The following is a 22,360-nucleotide window of genomic DNA, read 5'->3' as shown; positions in this document are numbered from 1 at the left end:
ATCATCTAGTAATATCAGAAACTGTGTTTTTAAAGTCTCACAAAAATAGTGAACTGTGAGGTTAACAAGAAGGGCACCAATAAGCATGCCAAGCTGGAAGAAGGAAAGGCCACGAGGCTGTTTCCCTACACAAAAATCTATAGGTAGCCTAGTAAAAGCTGAGAGTGAAAGAGGTGAATCGTCCTAGGGAAGAGGCATATCAATTGGCATCCAGTGTTAAATGTTCAGTCCTTGAAAGCACACATACATGTAACACTGTATAAACTAAACAAGTTATATTTAGAAATATATGTAAACACAATTATGTTCAAGGAATAACAATTAAAGAAAAGGACCACGAATTTGAAAAAAAGTAGGGAGAGATATGGTATGGAAAAGGTATGGGAGGGCTTAGAAGGAGGAAAAGCTAATTAAATATTAAAAACAAACAAAATGCCAGTCTCTATCTGCACCCAGAGCTAAGGTTGTCCCAAAACCCTCCGGACCCAAATTCTGCCTGGAGAGAGCAGGTCTCCCAGGAATGCTCCCACTCCTAAGATCACAGAGTCATAGGCCTACAAGAGAGACAAGTTTCAGTGAGAAATAGCAAGACCAACTAACATCAGAGATAACCAGAAAGCAAAAGGCAAGCCCAAGAACCTAAGCAACAGAAACCAAGGCTACTGGGCATTATTAGAGCCCAGTTCTCCCACCACAGCAAGTTTTGGATACCTCAACACACTGGAAAAAACAAGATCTGGATTTAAAATCACAGCTAATGATGATGGTAGAGGACTTTAAGAAGGACATAAATAATTTCTCTAGAGGAATATAGGAGAACACGTGTAAACAAGTAGACACCATTAAAGAGCAAACACAAAAATCCCTTAAAGAGCTACAGGAAAACACAACCAAACAGGTGACGGAATTGAATAGAACTTTCCAGGATCTAGAAACAAACAAACAAACAAAACCCACAAAGGGAGACAACCTTGGAGATAGAAAACCTAGGAAAGAAATTAGGAGTCATAGACACAAGCATCACCAGATACAGAAGATACCATAGAAAACCTTAACACAGCAGTCAAAGAAAATGCAAAATGCAAAAAGCACCTAACCCAAAACATCCAAGAAATCCAAAAGACAATGAGAAGACCAAACATAAGGATAATAGGTAGAGAAAGGGGCAAAGATTCCCAAATTAAAGGGCCAGAAAATACCATTAACAAAATTATAAGAGGAAAACTTCCCTAACCTAAAGAAAGAGATGTCTATGAACATACAAGAAGCCTACAGGACTTCAAACAGATTGGACCAGAAAAGACATTACTCCCATCACATAATAGTCAAAACACCAAATGCAGAAAACAAAGAATATTAAGAGTAGAAAGTAGAAAATATCAAGTAACATATAAAGTCAGACCTATCAGAATTACACCAGAATTCTCACCAGAGACTATGAAAGCCAGAAGATCCTGGGCAGACCCTAAGAGAACACAAATGCCAGCCCAGGCTACTTTACCCAACAAAACTCTCCGTTACCACAGATAGAGGAACCAAGATATCTATGACAAAACCAAATTTACAAAATATCTTTCCACAAATCCAATGCTACAAACAATAATAAATGGAAAACTCCAACACAAGGAAGGAAACTACATACTAGGAAAAGCAAGAAAGTAATCTTTCAATAAACCAAAAAGAAGATAGCCACACACACACACACACACACACACACACACACACACACACACACACACACACACATAATTTTTCCTCTAACAACAAATATAACAAGAAACAACAATCACTATTCCTTAATATCTTTTAATATCAATGGACTCAATTACTCAAAAAACAAAGACATAGACTAACAGATTGGACACATAAACAAGACACAGCAATTTGTTGCATAAAGAAAACACTTCTGTGAAGAAGAAGGACACTACCTCAGAGTAAAAGGCTGGAAAAAAAATTTCAAGCAAATGGTCCCAAGAAACAAGTTGGAGTAGCCATTCTAATATTCAATAAAATAGACTTTCAGCTAAAAGTTATCAAAAAAATGAGGAATACCTTATACTCATCAAAGGAAAAATCTATGAAGATTAACTCTAAAATATGAACACCTATGCTTCAAATGCGAAGGCACCCACTATACACACACACACACACACACACACACACACACACACACACACACACACACACACACACACACATTGCACTACACATAATAGTGGGAGAGACTTCAACACCGGACAGATCATGGAAACAGAAACTAAACAGAGACACAGGGAACTAACAGAAGGTATGAACCAACGAGATTTAATAGGTATCTATAGAACATTTCATTCTAAATCAAAAGAATTTGCTTTCTTTTCGGCACCTTATACTATCTTCTCCAAAACTGACCATATAATTGGTCACAAAACAAGCCTCAACAGATACAAGAGGATAGAAATAATTCCATGCATCCCATCAGATCACCATGGAGTAAAGTTGGTGGTCTTCAATAACAATAAGAACTACAGAAAACCCACAGATGGATGGAAGCTAAACAACTCTCTACTCAATGCCAACTTGGTTGAGAAAGAAATAAAGAAAGAAATTAAAGACTTTTTTATAATTTAATGAAAATGAAGACAAAACATAACGAAACTTATGGGACACAATAAATAGTGCTGTGAGTAATAATCAGAGCTCTGAGTGCCTCCACAAAGAAACTGGAGAGGGTATACTCTAACATGTTGACAGCACACCTGAATGCTCCAGAACATGAAGAAGCAAGCATACCCAGGAGGAGTAGAAGGCAGGAAATAATCAAACTCAGAGCTGAAATCAACCAAGTAGAGACGAAAAGGACTATACAAAGAATCAACAAAACCAGGAGCTGGTTGTTTGAGAAAATCAACAAGATAGATAAACCCTTAGCCAGACTAACCAGAGGTCACAGAGAGTGTATCCAAATTAACAAAATCAGAAATGAAAAGGGACACATAACAACAGAATCCGAAGAAATTAAAAAATCATCAGATCCTACTACAAAAGCCTATATTCAATAAAACTGGAACATCTAAATGAAATGGATAATTACTACACAGATACCAGTTACCAAAGTAAAAATCATCATCAGATAAACCATTTAAATGGTCCCATGATGCCTAAAGAAATAGAAGCAGTCCTTAAAAAAGAAAGAAAAGGAAAGAGAAAAAGAAAAAAAAGCCCAGGATCAGATGTGTTTAGTGGAGAATTCTATTAGACCTTCATAGAAGACCTAATACCAATACTGTCCAAACTATTCCACAAAATAGAAATAGAAGGAACACTATCAAATTCCTTCTATGAAACCACAATTATGCTTATACCTAAACCACACAAATTCCCAGCAAAGAAAAAAACTTCACACCAATTTCCCTTATGAATATCGACACAAATATACTCAATAAAATTCTAACATACCAAATTCAACAACACATCAAAACGACCATCCATCATGATCAAGTAGGCTTCATCCCAGGGATACAAGGAAGGTTCAATATATGTAAATCCATCAATGTAATACACAACGTAAACAAACTCAAAGGGAAAAAAACATGATCATCTCATTAGATGCTGAGAAAGCATTTTACAAAATTCAACACTCCTTCATGTTAAAAATCTTAGAAAGATCAGGAATTCAAGGCCCATGCCTAAACATAGTAAAAGCAATACACAGCATTAAACTAAATGGAGAGAAATTTGAAGCAATCTCACTAAAATCAGACAAGGCTGCCCACTCTGCCTCCTTATTCAGTATAGTACTTGAAGTCCTAGTTAGAGAAATCAGACAACAAAAAGAAGTCAAAGGGATATAAATTGGAACGGAAGAAGTCAAAATATCACTATTTACAAATGATATGATAGTCTATTTAAGTGATACCAAAGTTCCACCAGAGAACTACTAAGACTAATAAACAACTTCAGCAGAGTGGCTATGTATAAAATTAACTCAAACAAATCGGTAGCCTTCCTCTACTCAAAGGATAAACAAACTAAGCAAAATTTAGGGAAAGGATATCCTTTACAATAGTCACAATTAATATAATATATTATATATAATATAATTAATATAATATATCTTGGTGTGACTCTAACCAAATATTGTGAAAGAATTGTATGACAAAACTTGAAGTCTCTGAAGAAAGAAATCAAAGAAGATCTCAGAAAATTGTAAAAACCCCCTGCTTATCGATTTTAAGGATTATATAGTAAAAATGACCATCTTGCCAAAAGCAATCTATAGATTCAATATAATCCCCATCAAAATTCCACTCAATTCTTCATAGAGTAAGAGCAAATTGCAAATTTATTTAGAATAACAAAAAAACTCTGAATAGAAAGAACTATTGTCCACAATCAAAGCCCTTCTGGGAGAATTCCTATCCCTGACCTCAAGGTGTATTGCAGAGAACTCATGTTACAAACTGCATGGTATTGGTATAGAGACCGGCAGATAAATCAATGGAATAGGATTGAAAGTGAAGAAATGAATCCACACACTTATGGTCACTTGATCTTTGACAAAGAAGCTAAAACCATCCAGTGGATAAAAGCATTTTCAACAGATGATGCTGGTTCAATTAGAGGTCAGCACGTAGAAGAATACAAATTGGTCCTTTCTTATCTCCTTGTAAAAGCTCAGGTCCACCTGTATCAAGAACCTGCACATAGAACCACTTACACTGAAACTAATAGAAAAGAAAGTAGGGAAGAGCCTCGAGCACATAGGCACAGGGAAAATTTTATTTAACAGAACAACAATGGCTTATGCTCTAAGATCAAGAGTCAACAAATAGCTGCCCACTGTCTCCCTACCTATTCAATATATTACTCAAAGTCCTAGCCAGATTAATTAGAAAACAAAAGGAGATCAAAAGGATACAAATTGAAAAGGAAGAAGTCAAATATCCTTATTTGCAGATGATATGATAGTATACTTCAGTAGCCCCAAAATTCCACCAGAGAACGACTAATACAAATTTTAAAAAAATCTTTAGCAAATTGAATGGAAATAAAATTAACTGAAATGAACCAGTAGCCTTCTTCTACTCAAAAAATAACAGGCTGAAAAGAAATTAGGGAAAAACAGCCTTCACAATAGTCACAAATAATTTAAAATACCTTGGTGTGACTCTAACCAAGCAAGGGAAAGATCTGTACAATAAGAACTTCAAGACTCAGAAGAAAGAAATTGAAAGAAGAACTCAGAAGACAGAAAGATCTCCAATGCTCATGGATTGGCAGGAATAATATTGTAAAAAAAAAATGGCCATCTCGCCGAAAGTAATCTACAGATTCAATGATATCCCCATCAAAATTCCCACTCAATTCTTCATAGAGTTACAAAGAGCAATTTCAAAAACCATTTGGAATAACAAAATACCAAGGATAGCAAAAACCAAAAATACCAAGGATATCCTCAACAATAAAGAACTTCTGGGGGAATCACCATCCCTGACCTCAAGCTGTATTGCAGAACAATCATGATAAAAAGTGTATGGTATTAGTACAGAGACAGACAGGGAGATCACTAGAATAAAACTGAAGACATAGTAATGAACCCACACACCTATGGTCATTTGATCTTTAACAAATGAGTTAAAACCATTCAGTGGATTAAAGAAGCATTTTCAACAAATGGTACTGGTTCAATGGAGACCAGCATGTAGAAGAATGCAAATTGATTCAATCATAATGCTTTGTACAAAGATCAAGTACAAGGGGATGAAGGATATCCACACAAAACCAGATACACTGAAACTAATAGAAGAGAAAGGGGTAAGTGCCTTGAACACACGGGCATGGGGGAAAATTTATTGAACAGAACGCCAATACCTTATACTCTAAAATCAAGAATCAACAAATGGACCTCATAAAATTGCAAAGCTTCTATAAGGCAAAGGACACTGACAATAGGACAAAACAGCAACCAGCAGATTGGGAAAAGAACTTTACCATTTCTAGATCAAATAGAGGACTAATATCTAATATATACAAAGAACTAAAGTAGTTAGAATCGAGAGTCAAATAACCCTATTAAAACTGGATTATAGACATAAAGAAAGAATTCTCATCTGACGAATATAGAATGGATTAAAAGCACCAAAAAAAGCATCTTCAACATCTTTTTTCATCAGGGACATGCAAATCAAACTACCCTGAGATGCCATCTCACACCACTCAGAGTGGCTAAGATAAAAAACTCAGGTGACAACAGATGCTGGCAAAGAGGTGGAGAAAGAGAAACACTCTTCCATTGTTGGTGAGATTGCAAACTGGTACAACCATTCTGCAAATCAGTCTGGCAGCTACTCAGAAAATTTTACACTGTAGTACCTGAGGACCCAGCTATACCACTCCTGTCCATTTATCCAAAGGATGCTCCAAAATATAAAAGGACACAAGCTCTACTATGTTCATAGCAGCTGTATTTATTATAGCAAGAAGCTGGAAAAAACCCAGATGTCCTTCAACAGAGGAATGGAGACAGAAAATGTGGTATATTTACACAATGGACTACTTACTACTCAACTATTAAAAACTATGACTTCACAAAATTCCTAGGCAAATGGATGGAACTAGAAAAATATCATCCTGAGTGAGGTAACCCAGTCATAAAAGAACACACATGGCATGCCCTCATTGATAAGAGGATTTTAGGTCAAAATCTCAGAATACCCATCATACCAAAGTGTGAATGGTCTGGTTTTCTTAGAAGGGAGGAAAATCTCACAGGAGGAAATACAGGGACAAAGTCTGGAGCAGAGACTGAAAGAAAAGCCATCCAGAGACTGCTCGATATGGGAGTCCATGCCACATGCCACCACCAAACCCAGTCACTATAGCCAATGTCAAAAAGTGCTTGAGGACAGGAGACTGATATGGATGTCTCCTGAGTGGGTCTGCCAGAGCCTTACTAATACAGATGAGAATGCTTGCAGATAACTATTGAACTGAGCACAGGGATGAAAATGGAGGAATGAGAAAAAGGAGTGATGGAGCTAAATGGGTTTGCAACCCCATAGGAAGAACAACAATATCAACCAACCAGATCCTCCAGAGCTCCCATGGACTAAACCACCAACCAAAGAGTACACATAGAGGGAATCATGCTCCAGCCACACATGTAGCAGATGATGGTATTCTCTGGCATCAATAGGAGATGCCATTGGGCTTGTGAAGGCTCATTCCCCCAGTTTAGGGGAATGCCAGGATGGTAGTGTGGGAGTGGCAGAGTGGGAGCATGTTTGTAGAAGCAGGGGGAGGTAGAGGGAGGATGGGAAAAGTGGATAACATTTAAAATGTAAATACATAAAATATCCAATAAAAACAAACAAACAAAATGATTTTTAAAGATGTTTAAAAATAGTTTAGGGATATAAACTAGAAAGGTTTTTTTCATCTTTATTAACTTGGGTATTTCTTATTTACATTTTGATTGTTATTTCCTTTCCCAGTTCCGGGCCAACATCCCCCTAATCCCTCTCCCTCCCCTTCTCTATGGGTGTTCCCCTCCTCATCCTCCCCCCATTACTGCCCTCCCCCCAACAATCATGTTCACTGGGTGTTCAGTCTTGGCAGGACCAAGGGCTTCCCCTTCCACTGATGCTCTTACTAGGCTAGTCATTGCTACCTATGAGGTGGGATCCCAGGGTCAGTTCATGTATAGTCTTTGGGTAGTTCTTGGTCCCTGGAAGCTCTGGTTGTTGGCATTGTTGTTCATATGGGGTCTCAAGCCCCTTCAAGCTCTTTCAGTCCATTCTAAGATTCCTTCAACGGGGATCCTGTTCTCAGTTCAGTGGTTTAATGATGGCATTCGCCTATGTATTTGCTGTATTCTGGCTCTCTCAGGAGACATCTACATCCGGTTCCTGTCAGCCTGCACTTCTTTGCTTCATCCATCTTATCTAGTTTGGTGGCTGTATATGTATGGGCCACATGTGGGGCAGGCTCTGAATGGGTGTTCCTTCTGCCTCTGTTCTAAACTTTGCCTCCCTATTCCCTCCCAAGGATATTCTTGTTCCCCTTTTAATGAAGGAGTGAAGCATTCGCGTTTTGGTCATCCTTCTTGAGTTTCATGTGTTCTGTGCATCTAGGGTAATTCGAGAATTTGGGCTAATATCCACTTATCAATGAGGGCATACCATGTGTGTTTTTCTGTGATTGGGTTACCTTACTCAGGATGATATTTTCCAGTTCCATCCATTTGCCTATGATTTTCATAAAGTCATTGTTTTTGATAGCTGAGTAGTATTCCATTGTGTAGATGTACCACATTTCTGTATCTATTCCTCTGTTGAAGGGCATCTGGGTTCTTTCCAGCGTCTGGCTATTATAAATAAGGCTGCTATGAACATAGTGGAACATGTGTCTTTTTTATATGTTGGGGTATCTTTTGGGTATATGCTCAAGAGAGGTATAGCTGGGTCCTCAGGTAGTTCAATGTCCAATTTTCTGAGGAAACTCCAGACTGATTTCCAGAATGTACCAGTCTGCAATCCCACCAACAATGGAGGAGTGTTCCTCTTTCTCCACATCCTCACCAGCATTTGTTGTCACCTGAGTTTTTGATCTTAGCCATTCTGACTGGTGTGAGGTGGAATCTCAGGGTTGTTTTGATTTGCATTTCCCTTATGACTAAAGATGTTGAACATTTCTTTATGTGTTTCTCAGCCATTTGGCATTCCTCAGCTGTGAATTCTTTGTTTAGCTCTAAACCCCATTTTTAAAAAATGGGGTTTAGAAATTTCTTGTTGAAAAATTTATTGCCCTTCTGGCCAGTCCTTTGTGATGGGACAGACTGCTAGCTGGTCTGCTTCCCTGAACACTCTACATGCTGAGGCATCTCAGGAGCTCTGTACTCAGAGCATCAGGTCGGAGGCAGGGTTGAAGTCAACCAAATAGAAAAAAAAAGCACAATAAAAGAGTCAACAAAACCAAAAGCTGGTTCCTTGAGAGAATCAGCAAAATATATAAACCCCCTAGCCAAACTAACAAAAGGGCCCAGAGTCGTTATCAAAATTCACAAAATCAGAAATGAAAAGGGAGGCATAACAACAGAAAGACAAAATTCAAGAATCATCAGATGTTAGTACAAAAGCCTATATTCAACAAAATTGGAAAACCTATATCAAATGGACAGTTTTCCAGACAATTACCACATATCAAAATTAAATCAAGAGCAGGTAAACTATCTAAACAGGCCCATATCCCATAAGGAAATAGAAGAAGTCATTAACAAACTTCCAAGCAAAAAAAGCCCAGGACCAGATGGATTTATTGCAGAATTTTACCTGACCTTCAAAGGAGACCTAATACCAATATTCTTCAAACTATTCCATAACTAAAAACAGAAAGAACACTACCTAATTCATTCCATGTAGCCACAATTACTCTGATACCTAAACCACACAAGTACCCAACCAAAAAAGAGAACTTCAGACTAAACTCTGAATGCTTATGAATACTGATGCAAAAATACTCAATAAATTTTTTACAAACTGAATCCAAGAACATATCAAAACCATCATTCACCACAATCAAGTAGTCTTCATCACAGGGATGCAGGTTGATTCAATATATGAAAATCTATTAATATAATCCACTATATAAACAAAATCAAAGAAAAAAATCACATGATCATCTTAGATGCAGTAAAAAGCATTTGACAAAATAAAATAACCCTTCATGTTAAAAGTACTGTAGAGATCAGGAGTTTAAAGCCCATACCAAAATGTAATAAAAGCAATTTACTGCTAACCAATGTCAAATTAAATTGAGAGATACTTGACGCAATCTCACTAAATTTGGGGACAAGAAAAAGATGCCCACTCTCCCCATATGTATTCAATATAGTTCTCAAAATGCCAGCTAGAGCAAAAAAGAGATCAAGAGGATACAAATTTTCAAAGAAGATATAAAGGTTTGCAGATCACATTTGCAGATGGTATGATAATATACAAAAGTGACCCCAAAAATTCTGCCAGAGAATATCTCCAGCTGATATTTAACTTCATCAAAGTGACCAGACATAAAATTAACTCAAAAAAATATCAGTAGCTTTCCTCTACTCGAAGGATAAACAGGCTGAGAAGGAAATAAACATCTCTCTTCACAATAGCCTCACATAATACAAAATATCTTGTGGTGACTCTAACCAAACAAGTGAAAGATCTATATAACAATAACCTAAAGTCGCTCAAGAAAGAAATCAAAGATCTCAGATAATGGAGAGATCTCCCATGCTCATTGATTGGCATAATTCACATAATAAAAATGGCCATCCTACCAAAGACAAACTACATATTCAGTGCATTCGCCATCAAAATTCCAACCCAATTCTTAAAATACATAAAATGAGCAATTCTCAAGTTCATTTGGAAGGAAAAAACCAAGAATCTTGAAAACAATTCTTAACAATAAAAGAACCTCTTGAGGAATCACCATCCTTTTCCTTACACTCTACTACAAAGCAATAGTGATAAAAACTGCATGATATTTGTACAGAAACAGACAGATTGATCAATGGAATAAAATTGAAGACCAAGAAATAAAACCACCCATTTATGCACACTTGATCTTTGACAAAGAATCCAAAATACTTGAGTATTGAAAAAAAAAGCATCCTCAATAAATGGTGCTGGTCTAACTGGATGTCTGTATGTAGAGAAATGAAAATAGACCCATATTTGTCACCCTGCGCAAAACCCAAGTCCAAGTGGATTGACAACTTCAACATAAAACCAGATACAGTGAATCTAGTAGAAGAGAAAGTGGGAAAGAACTTTGAACTCATTGGCACAGGGGAAATTTCCTAATAGAATTCCAATGGCCCAAGCTCCAAGATCAAAAATTCATAAATGGGACTTCATGAAACTGGGAAGCTTGTGTAAGGCAAAGGGTAAAATCAGTAAGACAAATTGGCAGCCTATATATTGAAAAATAATCTTTACTAACCCCACACCCAATAGAGGGCTAATATCCAAAATATATAAAGAACTCAAGAAGTTAACCACCAAAAAACCAAACAACGCAATCAAAAAATGGGATATAAAACTAAAGAAAGAATTCAGAACAGAGGAATATCAAATGGGTGAGACACTCCTAAAGAAATATTAAAAGTCTTTACTGATCAGAGAAATGCAAATCAAAACGACCCTGAGATTCCAAATTAAATCAATCAAAATGGCTAAGAACAAAACCACAGGTGAACTTACATGTTGGCCAGGATGTGGAGAAAGAGGAACACTCCTCCATAACTGCTGGAATTGCAAGCTGGTGCAACCACTGTGAAAATCAATATATAAGTTCCTCAGAAAATTGGACATAGTTCTACCTAAGGACCCAGCTATACCATTCTTGGGAGTATAACCAAATATGCCCCACTGTGCCAAAGGGGCATGTGTTCCACTATGTTCATAGCAGTCTTGTTGGTGATAGCCAGAAGCTGGAAACAACCCAGATGTCCCACGACAGAAGAATGGATACAGAAAATGTGGTTCATACTACTCAGCTATTAAAAATGAGGACATCCTCAGTTTTGCAGGCAAATGGCTAGAACTAGAAAATATCATCCTGAGTGAGGTAACTCAGACACAAAAGAACATGCACAGTATGTACTCTCTAATAAGTAGATATTAGCCTCACCCCCCCAAAAAATACAGAATACCCCAGATACAGTCCACTGAACTCAAAAAGTTCAGCAAGCGGAAGGGCCCAAGTGAAGATGTCTCAGTCCCACCTTGGCGGGAGAAGAAACAAACACTAGGCAGGAGGCAGGAAGGGACCTGAGGGGGAGCAGGGAGCAAGGGTGGGGGTAGGGGAACATGATCTGGTATTGGGTGGGGGGAAAAAGACTGAAGCCCTGAGGGCTAGCAAAAGAATGAAAACAGGAAACCTCAGGAGGTAGGAAGTTGTAGGGACCCTTCAGAATGTACCAGAGACCTGGAAGGTGAGAGACTCCAAGGACTCAAAGGAAGGGACCCTAGGATGAAATGCCCTACAGTGGGGAGAGGTAACTTGTAGAGCTCACCTCCAGCAGAAAGACAGGACATCAATGAGGGATGGGGTGCCATCCCACAGGCAAAATTCTCACCCATAATTGTTCCTGAATGCGGGGATGGCAATGGAGAAAAAGACGGAAAAGAAGATTCAGGGATAGGCCCAAAGTGGGATCCAGGTCAAGGGAAGACACACAACCTAACATCATTACTTAGTACTCACCAAAAGGAACCTAGCATGACTGCCCTCTGAAAGACCCAACAAGAAGCTGAAAGAGTCAGATGCAGATATGTGCACCCAGCTAATGAACAGAAGCTGCCGATCCCTGTTGTTGAATTATGGAAAAGCTGGAAGAAGCAGAGGAGGAAGGTGACCCTGAAGGAGGACTAGCAGTCTCAGTTTAACCTGGATCCCCAGATCTCTCAGACACTGGATCACCAACCAGGCAGCATGCCCTCAACACATATACAACAGAGAACCGCTGGGTCTGGGTTTAGTCAGAAAAGATACACCTAACCCTCAAGAGACTGGAGGCCCCAGGGAATTTAGCATTCTGGTGGGGTTGCGGCTGGGGGAGTGGGAGTTGGGGACATCCTAGTGGAGGTTTGGGGGGAGGGAGTAGGAGGTATGGTATGGGGAACAGTCAGAGTGTGGACCGGGAGGGAAGTAAAATCTGTATTGTAAAACAAAACAAAAAAGGATTAAATAAAAATTTTTAAAAATTAGAAAATAAAAAAAAGAAAGAAAAAAGTATCTACAGCCATGAAATATCAAAAATATGGCTGCTTAAATTGGACCTAAACAATTTCAACACCAGTTCCATTATATATAGATAGATAGATGATAGATAGATAGATAGATAGATAGATAGATAGAAGCGATAGAGAGATAGAGAGATAGAGATAGATAGAGATATTCAGTCAGTAATAAAAAGAAGGCCATGAATTTGGGATGAAAACTCAAATATGGGAGAGCAAGAAAGCAGACAAGAAACAGGGGAAAGGATTTAATATTTTTATTTAAATAATTTAGAAAGAAATGTATCCTAAAGAATCAATAGAAGAAACTCTAAGATGTATGGCTTAATATCTCTTTCAGTTATAAAATTTTATAAATAAGAGAAATAATCAAATATAGAAAATAATTAGTATGTTTATATGATGAAATTTTAGACTTTCCCAAAATATAGACTCCAACATACATTTTATAAATATGCAAATATACACATATATTTAAATTTGTTCTTTATAAAATAACTTAACGCAACAAAAGTGATTAACAGGAAGAGATGAAATGTTAGCAGAGCTCATGAGACTCACTGGATTTTTTTTCTGCGTTCTATATCTAAATTTTTTTGTATTATAATATAGTAAACACATAATACTTTTACAATTAGAACGAAAAGTAGAAAGTGAGATAATCATCCTCCTCACCATTATTTTATAACGAAGGTTCAAAATAAGACATTGGGTTTCTGTGTGCTACAAGTTTTCATGAACTTGAAATCTACACCAAGTATTAAGCTTCTGGATGTACGATCTGAGCACACCTGCTTCTCCAATAAGATTGAACATGGCCCAGTGATATTCTGTCTCTAGGTTTTGGCTCTTCCAGCCTGGAGAAGAAAGAGGAGAAGCAAACCAAAATGTGCATGAGGAGTTTCTTATAGCAGCAGCCATAACTCCTTCTAAGTGAATTATCTGATCTCTGATTGGCCAGGGAGCTGGGCTTCTTTGAGAATCTTCTTTGGAACTTGGTTTGTTTATTGTCTTTTATTGTTTATAAAATCTTGTACATGGAGAATTCTATGAATTTGGTCAGTTTGGGCACCTCATGAAACAATTTTGAGGTGTTTACTGCTCACCTTTCTGCTTTATTGAGCTTGCCTGCAGATGGAATCTTTCAATCTCATAGCAATACAGAAGAAGGATTTGCTTGTTGGACTGTATTTAACTGAAAGTTATGTATCTTTGCTAGACATTGTGTTATATAATTTACATATTTTGTTAATATTTGTAGTTCATGACTTTAATGGACTTAACCATTCCATCTAAGTTGTTCATAACAGTCTCTTTCTAGACAGAAGATAGAAGATAGATAGATAGATAGATAGATAGATAGATAGATAGATAGATAGATAGATAGATAGATCTCACAATGATAGGACTATCTTAGTAATTTGTATGTTTTTATTTTTATCTTAAAATTCTGGGTTCTGATTTATCAATTTCATTAACCCACACAAAGAACCAGATTTCAGTCTGTTATTTTTCTTGATTCACTTACATTTTCTACATTTCTTTCTCTCTGATCTTTAAAAAGCTATTTTGCCTACATATTTTAAGTCTTACTGGTTTTTATTATTTCCATCATCATTGATTGGAAAGATTTCCTATCTTCTTAATGTAGACATTTAATTCTTTGAATTTCTGATGTTATGGATTATTACATTCACCAAAAATCAAGTAGTAAATCTATCTGCCAGGGGCTGCACTCCCTACTCCATCAAATGAAGTGGCTGTGCTGAACCCTGAGTTTCAGGTTCAGGTTTTGTTGGCCAATGAAATTTCTTTACCAAAAAAACAAAACAAAAAAGCAATTCAGTTAGAACTGCTGACTCCTGTTCCAAGTGTGGACTGCTTGTGTTTACTTCTTTGTTTAGTTAGAAATACTTGCTTACCCCTTGGGTTATTCCTCATTGTATGTTTTTCTTATATAGTTTTAGTGTTTATAGTTATATTTTACTTATTAATGTCTTACTTTATTCTACTGTGTCCAGCAGACATACTTTAACATTATTTCAAAATTTGTTGACACTTTACTTATATCACAGAAAATGGTGTTAGCATATTTTCTAGTCTCATTCAAAAATAATGTATATTCTGTTGTAGTGAAGTGACATGTTTCTAAATGTTTACTAGGTTAAGTTAGGTGAGGGTGGTTTTCAAAGCCTCTAATTTTTGACTGACTACTGATTTCATAATCCTGAAGACAGAAGAGCTTCATCCCTAATGTTGATGTGGATCAGTGTATTTTTATTACACTTTTGTTGTGTTTAGTTTCAGTATCCTTAAAACCTTTTACTTCCCTCTGAAAGATTTGCTCAACGTTTTTTCATACCTGCCTGTTGTGTTGATGTTTTCCAGCTTCTCTGTGACAGAAAACAGTATTTGTTCACCTTCATTTTTGAATGATAGTTTCTATGGTAAGTGAAGACTCAGATTGACAGTAAAAGTTCTCTCAATGCTTTCAAGATGTGGTTCCATTTTTTTACTTGCCTTGTTTCTGACAAGAAATCTATCATTATTTGTTTTGTTCTCTCTGCAAAGTGTCCTTTCTCTCTGGCTCTTTTTCCACTGATTTAGTGAACCTTGATTATGATTGTCCTAGTATAGTTTTCTTTGTGTCTCTTGGGATTTACCAAACAACACTTACTTACATTATAATTTATTTGTATGGATAGAATGGACAGGGGAGTATTTTATAGAAATAAAGGTAAGAACATGATTGCACTAGCTAGAAAAGCTGGAAAATTCATTTTGATAAGAGTCATTTTAGATATTGTTACTCACCATTTACCTAGATCTCTTTATTAAATTATCTGCAGTTACAAATAAAATAACATTTAGTTTGCTAAGGAATGGTTAGCACAAGTTGTTAAACTCAAAAGTGATCTATAAAAGACAAAAATTTCTTAATCCTAGATCTAATTAATTATATTTACAGAAAACAGCCAATACATCTGCACATTCTAATTATATATTAGCTTTCATACCTGAAAACAAATAGATTGATTTAAATAGCACAGATACAGAGAGAATTGTTAATAATGAAAATGGGGAACAAACCATATGTTGTGATAAAAAAACTGTAGAAAAACATACATTTTACATTAAAGAAATTATATATAGAGAAAATACCTTTACCAAACCTTCATCAGATAGATCCAAAATATACAATGAACTCAAGAAATTAGACTCCGGAGAACCAAAAAAGCCTATTAAAAATGGGTTACAGAGCTAAACAGAGTTCTCAACTGAGTAAACCTAAATAACTGAGAAGCACCTAAAGAAATGTTCCACATCCTTAGTCATAGGGAAATGCAAATTAAAATAACCCTGCTGTTTCACCTCACACCAGTCAGAATGGCTAAGATCAAAAACTCAGGTGACAGCAGATGCTGGCAAAGGTGTGGAGAAAGAGGAACACTAATCCATTGTTGGTGGGATTACAGACTGGTACAACCATTCTGGAAATCAGTCTGGAGGTCCCTCAGAAAATTGGAAATAGTTCTACCTAAGGATACAGCTATACCACTCCTGGACATACACCCAAAAGATGCTCCAACATATAACAAGGACACTTGCTCCAGTATGTCCATAGCAGCTTGTGTTTGTTTGTTTGTTTATTTATTTATTTATTCATTCATTCATTCGTTCATTCATTTTTAAATTTTATTTTCTTGGATACTTTATGCATTTGCATTTTAAGTGTTATCCCCTTCCCCCTTCTCCCATAACCCTTCTCCCTCCCCTGCTTCTATGAGGATGCTCCCACTCCCAGTCAACCATTCCAACCTCAACGTCTTGACACTACACTGGGGAAATGAGCCTTCACAGGACCAATGGCTTTTCCTCCTATTGATGCTGGACAATGCCATCCTCTGCTACATATGTGGCTGGAGTCATGAATCCCTCCATGTGTACTCGTTGGTTGGCGACAGCCTTATTTATAATAGCAAGAAGCTGGAAACAACCCAGATGTCCCTCAGAGGAAGAATGGATACAGAAAGTGTGGTACATTTACACAATGCAGTACTACCCAGCTATTAAAAACAATGACTTCATGAAATTCACAGGCAAATGAATGGAACATGAAAGTATCCTGAGTGAGATAACCCAGTCACAAAAGAACATGCATAGCCTGTACTCACTGATAAGTGGATATTAGCCAAAAAGAAGTTTAGAATACTCACAATACAACTCACAGACCACAAGAAACCCAAGAAGAAAGAAAACCACACCAAAGTGTGGATGGTACAGTCCTACCCAGAATGGTGGAGAAAATAATCTTGGGAAGTAGAGAGAGAGAAAATTGTGGTAGGGAGAGAGGAAGAAGAGGGAAAAGGAGGCGGTTCAGATATGGGAGGAGATGGGGGAGAAGTACAGAGGGACAGGAATTTGAAAGGAAGTATGTAGCAGTGGGGGGAGGGGTAATTGGGCATAATCACTAGAAAGTCCTAGATGCCAGGGACCCAAGATGTTCCCAGGATTCAACTGGGAAGTCATTAGCTGAAACAACACCCCCACCCCCAAAAGGGAGAAAGAACCTGTAGAGACCATATCCAGGGCATAGGCACAACTCCCAATTGAGGGATAGGGCCACTCACTCACCTCAAAAATATTAATCCAGAATTCCTCCTGTCTAAAGGAAATGCAGGGACAAAAAATCTATCAGAGCCTGAAGGAAAGGCCATCTAGAGACTACCCCACCTAGGGATCCATCCCATCTGTAGACATCAAACTCAGACACTATTGCTGATGCCAATAAGTGCTTGCTCACAGGAGCCTGGAATTGTCCCCTAAGAGTCTCTGCCAGAGACTGACCAAGACAGATGCAGATGCATGCAGCCAAACATTGAACTGAGCGCAGAGAGCCCAATGGTGTAGTTAGGGCAAGGACTGAAGGAGCTGAAAGGGTTTGCAACCCCATAGGAAGAGCAACAGTATTAACCAACCAGATCCCCCGAAGCTCCCAGGGACTAAACCACCAACAAAAGAATCCACACGGGGGACCCATGGCTCTAGCTGGATATGTAGCAGAAGTTTGCCTTTTTGGGCACCACTGAGAGGGAGCCTCTTCAACCTCTGAAGGCTCAATGACCCAGGATGTCACAGAATCAACTTGACACAAACCACCAAAGAAAAGAAAACCTTAATAGAAGAACTACCCCCATCTCTTCTTTTGGAGAAACAAAATTTTTAGTGTATTATGTAGCCTGTTTGTAAGTTCAGCTGTTTTTTTCTTTCTACAAATATTAGTGATATATTACTAATTATAAATGGTAGGTTTAAGGCAGTAACAAATACTGGCTAGCAGCCTGTACATGGATATGTGTTTCTACCTGGAGATGAGATTCTGTGTACCTCAGACACATTCCACTTCATACATATAGAGAAGTCTTCATTATACTAAGAGTTTACTTAACAGTTGTGTCCTCATGTGTGTACATGTTTAGAATTGGAGGGACAGTAAAAGCTAACTAGGAAATCAGGCGCAGGTACAGCATAGCTCTTGTTGTGCCAAATGGTACTAGTAACAAAATAAAAATAAAAGTAACTGCAGCATTTTTTGCTTTCTAAAGAATTGAAATTTTATAGTGTAACTGGTTATTCTAAATTTCAGGTGCCCAAATCTCCTTTCCAGTAATAAAACTATTCCTGTTAAGAGATGCATATGTGAGTTCAGGTCTCTGAAACCAATTTGAAAACAAGTCAGAATGTTCTGCTCCTCCAGACAATGAACACAAATACATTTAGCCTATTAGTCTAATTCTAGCTTTAAGTTTTTATTTTTAATTTATAACTGGGGTCCTGCAAATCCACAAGTTGCATGCTGTGTTGAAAGCAGATACTATGTATTTCATTCATCTTCAGGTGAAACTCGTGATATATATATATATATATATATATATATATATATATATATGACAGTGCTTTCAAGAATGTGTACATTTTAGAAAATATTCATTACAAATATACAATTTTAGTAGTTTATGTTACCTTAAATTATTTAAATACTTTTTAATCAATACCCTTAAACTTGTTACCAAAAAATATTGTGAAAACAAAAATTTACCAAAGAGTTAAATCACTGTGTCTGCCAATTAATGTATTATACATGGCCACTTCAGAAATAGTGAAAGAAGTTTTTGCTGACTTTGGAAGATATTTTAATTTCCTGAGCCATAATTTTTAGTCTTATTTGAGAATGTGGAAGTTTATTTTCTTTTCTGTTTTTATTTTTAAGAGAACAAAGAAAATTTTAAGGAAAATTACTTTGGAAAAAATTGTACCAAAAATGTTAAGGATTCTTGAATGTAATATAGTTTACAAAGCCCTTCCACCCAGCCCTTTCTGGTGGAACAAACTGCTAGCTAGTCTGCTCTCTGGAAGACACCTTATTCAGAGGCATCTGCTCCATTCAGAGCATTTGGTAAGAACCTTCCCAAAATTCCACAGCTGCCACTGGAAGCCCTGTGGACTCAGACACCCATCAACCCCCAAAACCCCCACCCGTCGAATACCACTCCCCTTCTGCCCTGATCCTTTCTGCAGGGACAGACTGCTAGTTAGTCTGCTCTTCAGAAGACACCATATCCTGAGGCATCATAGAAGATCCCCTGCACTCAGAGCATTGGATACTACATCCCGAAGCATCCCAGGACAACACCTGCAATCGGGGTATCTGACACCACAGCCAGAGACAGCCCAGGAGATCCATTGCACTCAGGACACCACAGTTTTAAGGCATCCGAAGAGTTCTTTGATACACAGGGCAACTGGGCAACTGACACCACAGTTTGAAGACCTCCCTGGGCCTCTGTGGCAGGCAGAACAACTTACCCAAATGACTGAAAGCCTCCGTGGAGTTCTGCTGCACACAGGAAAACAGAAACCACAGTCCATCCCCCTACCCCTGGAAAAGAGCTTCACACAGGAAAACAGCTTGACTGCTTCTCTGAAAACTCAACATTCTGAAGGTCTCCCAGAATATCTACTGCAGCCAGGGCAATGGATCAGCAGCTTCTATGACCCTCTAAAGACCCTCTACTTGGAAGGAGGTCTGCTACAGCCAGAGCCGCAGGCCTACCTGAAAACCTGTAGCAACTCAGAGACAAAAGAAGCAGACTCCAGGCAGAGTCACCCAGACCAGCAAATACCAGGGATAACCAGATGGCAAAAGGCAAGTGTAAGACCATAAGCAACAGAAGTGAATATACATGGGTATCACAAGAACTAAGTTCTCCCACCACAGCAAGCCCTGAATACACCAACACAACTGAAAATCAGGAAGCTGACCTAAAATCTCATGAAGATAATAGAGTCCTTTAAGGAGGACATAAATAACTCACTGAAAGAAATACAGGAAACCACAGGTAAATATGTAAAAGCTCTTAAATAGGAAACAAATAAATCCCTTAAAGAAATACAAGAAAACACAAAGAAGTGAAGAAATTGCACCAAGTGGTACAAGATCTAAAAGTGAAAGTAGAAGCAATAAAGAAAACATAAATGGAGACAAACCTGGAAATGAAAAACCTAGAAAAGAGATCAAGAATTACAGATGTAAGAACCACCAACAGAATACAAGAGATGGAAGAGAGAATCTCAGATGTAGAAGATACCTCACAACTGTCAAAGAAAATTGGAAACACAAAAAACTCCTAACCCAAAACATCCAAGAAATTTAGGAAATGATGAAAAAAAACAAATCTAAGAATAATTGGAATAGAGAAGAAAGAGTCTCAGCTCAAAATTGTCTTCAACAATATCACAGAAGAAAACTTCCCCAACCAAAAGAAACAGATAAGTCTACAAGAAGCCTATAGAACACTAAACAAGTGGGACCAGAAAAGAAAATCCTCTTGTCACATAATAGTATAAACACAGAATGCACAGAACAAAGAAAGAATGGTAAAAACTGCAAGGGAAACCCAAGTAACATACAAAGGTAGACCTTTCAGAATTACACCAGACTTCTCAACACAGATTATGAAAGCCAAAAGAGCCTAGAACACAAATGCCAACCCATTAGACTCTCAATTAACATAGATGGAGAAACCAAAATATAACAGGACAAAACCAAATTCAAACAGTATCTATCTACCAATCCAACCCAAAGAGGACCCTAGAAGGAAGAGTCCAACACAAGGAAGGTACCTACACTTAAGAAAAGACAACATATTAAGCATTTCACAGCAAAGCCAAAAGACGAGAACCACAAGCACCTATAAACAAATATAACAGCAACCAACAGTCCTCTGTCTTTAATATATTTCAACATTAATGAAATCAACTCACCTATAAAAAACACATAAGCTAACAGAATATCCAAGATACAGTCCACTGAACTCAAAATGGTCAACAAGTTGTAGGGCCTCAGTCCCACTTTCGAGGGAGAAGAAAGCAACCACAAGGGGGAGAGAAAGAGGGACCTGGGAGGGAAAGGGGATGGGGGGAGGGAGTGAGGGGAACATGCTCTGGTCTTGTGTGGGGGAAAGGAGTGAGGTCCTGAGGGCCAGCAGAAAGAATGGAAATAGGAGACCTAGGAGTATAGGAAATTCAGAGGATGCTCAAGAATGTGCCAGAGACCTGGAAGGTGAGAGGCTCTCAGGACTCAAAGGGGAGGAGGCAGGAAAAGCTAGAAAAAGAGGGAGTAGGCCTGTGTGAGCTTTTGAAACTTCAAAGCCTACCTTTAATGACATACCTCCACCAACGAACTCACCTCTCCTCCAACAAAGCCACTCCTAATGTTAATCTGCTATACTCGTAGATTTCTGTCTTGCTAAGCCACCAGCATAGTCACTTCTTGTAGCAGACGGGGATAAATACAGAGATCCACAAGTGGACAGTGTACAAAGAATGAGAGGTCTTGGAACACTTGGTCCTGAATGGTATGTCATCATCAACACCCCACCCTCTTCGTCTTCCAGGAAGCTCTGTGGAAGAGGTGGAATGGTTGTAAGAGCCATTGGTTGCAAGACAGAAAAAGACTGATGCTTTTGTAAACTCACAGAGACTGTGGCAGCACACACAGTCAGATAAAGTTCCGGTGCTGCAAGGGGAGGAGACACATGCCCTCTGTAAACCCAGAAGCTATCTCCAATTGATTACCACTCACAGAGGAAAAAGATCAGACTTCTCCAAGGGAGTCTCACTGGGCACACAAATCATGCTGAGCAGAAGATGGAAACCATGAAACAAACACAATGGTATTTTAGAGTTTTGTGTTTATTTGTTTGTTTGTTTTATCTCAGTGCTTTGGAGATTTTTAGAAAAGCATCTTATAGATCTTTTGCTTATATATAAAAACAAGTTCTAACTTTGTGTTAATGCATTTCCTATATGTGTGAATGTGTGTGTGTCAGTGTCTGTATGTGGCTCATGTACTTTTTCTCTGCCTCCTATTTTCCCTGTCCTGTTCTGTTTTGTTGTTGTCATTGTTGTTTTAGATGCTTGTTTGCATTTCAATAAAGGAAAGGTTTTTGGTTTTCTTGGTTTCCTTTTGGATGGCTGGGAAATTGGAGAGGATGTGAGAAAATTGGAAGGAGGGAAAACCA

This window comes from Rattus rattus, chromosome 3, assembly GCF_011064425.1.
Source record: "Rattus rattus isolate New Zealand chromosome 3, Rrattus_CSIRO_v1, whole genome shotgun sequence".
NCBI lineage: Eukaryota > Metazoa > Chordata > Mammalia > Rodentia > Muridae > Rattus > Rattus rattus.
This window is presented reverse-complemented; position numbering follows the sequence as displayed.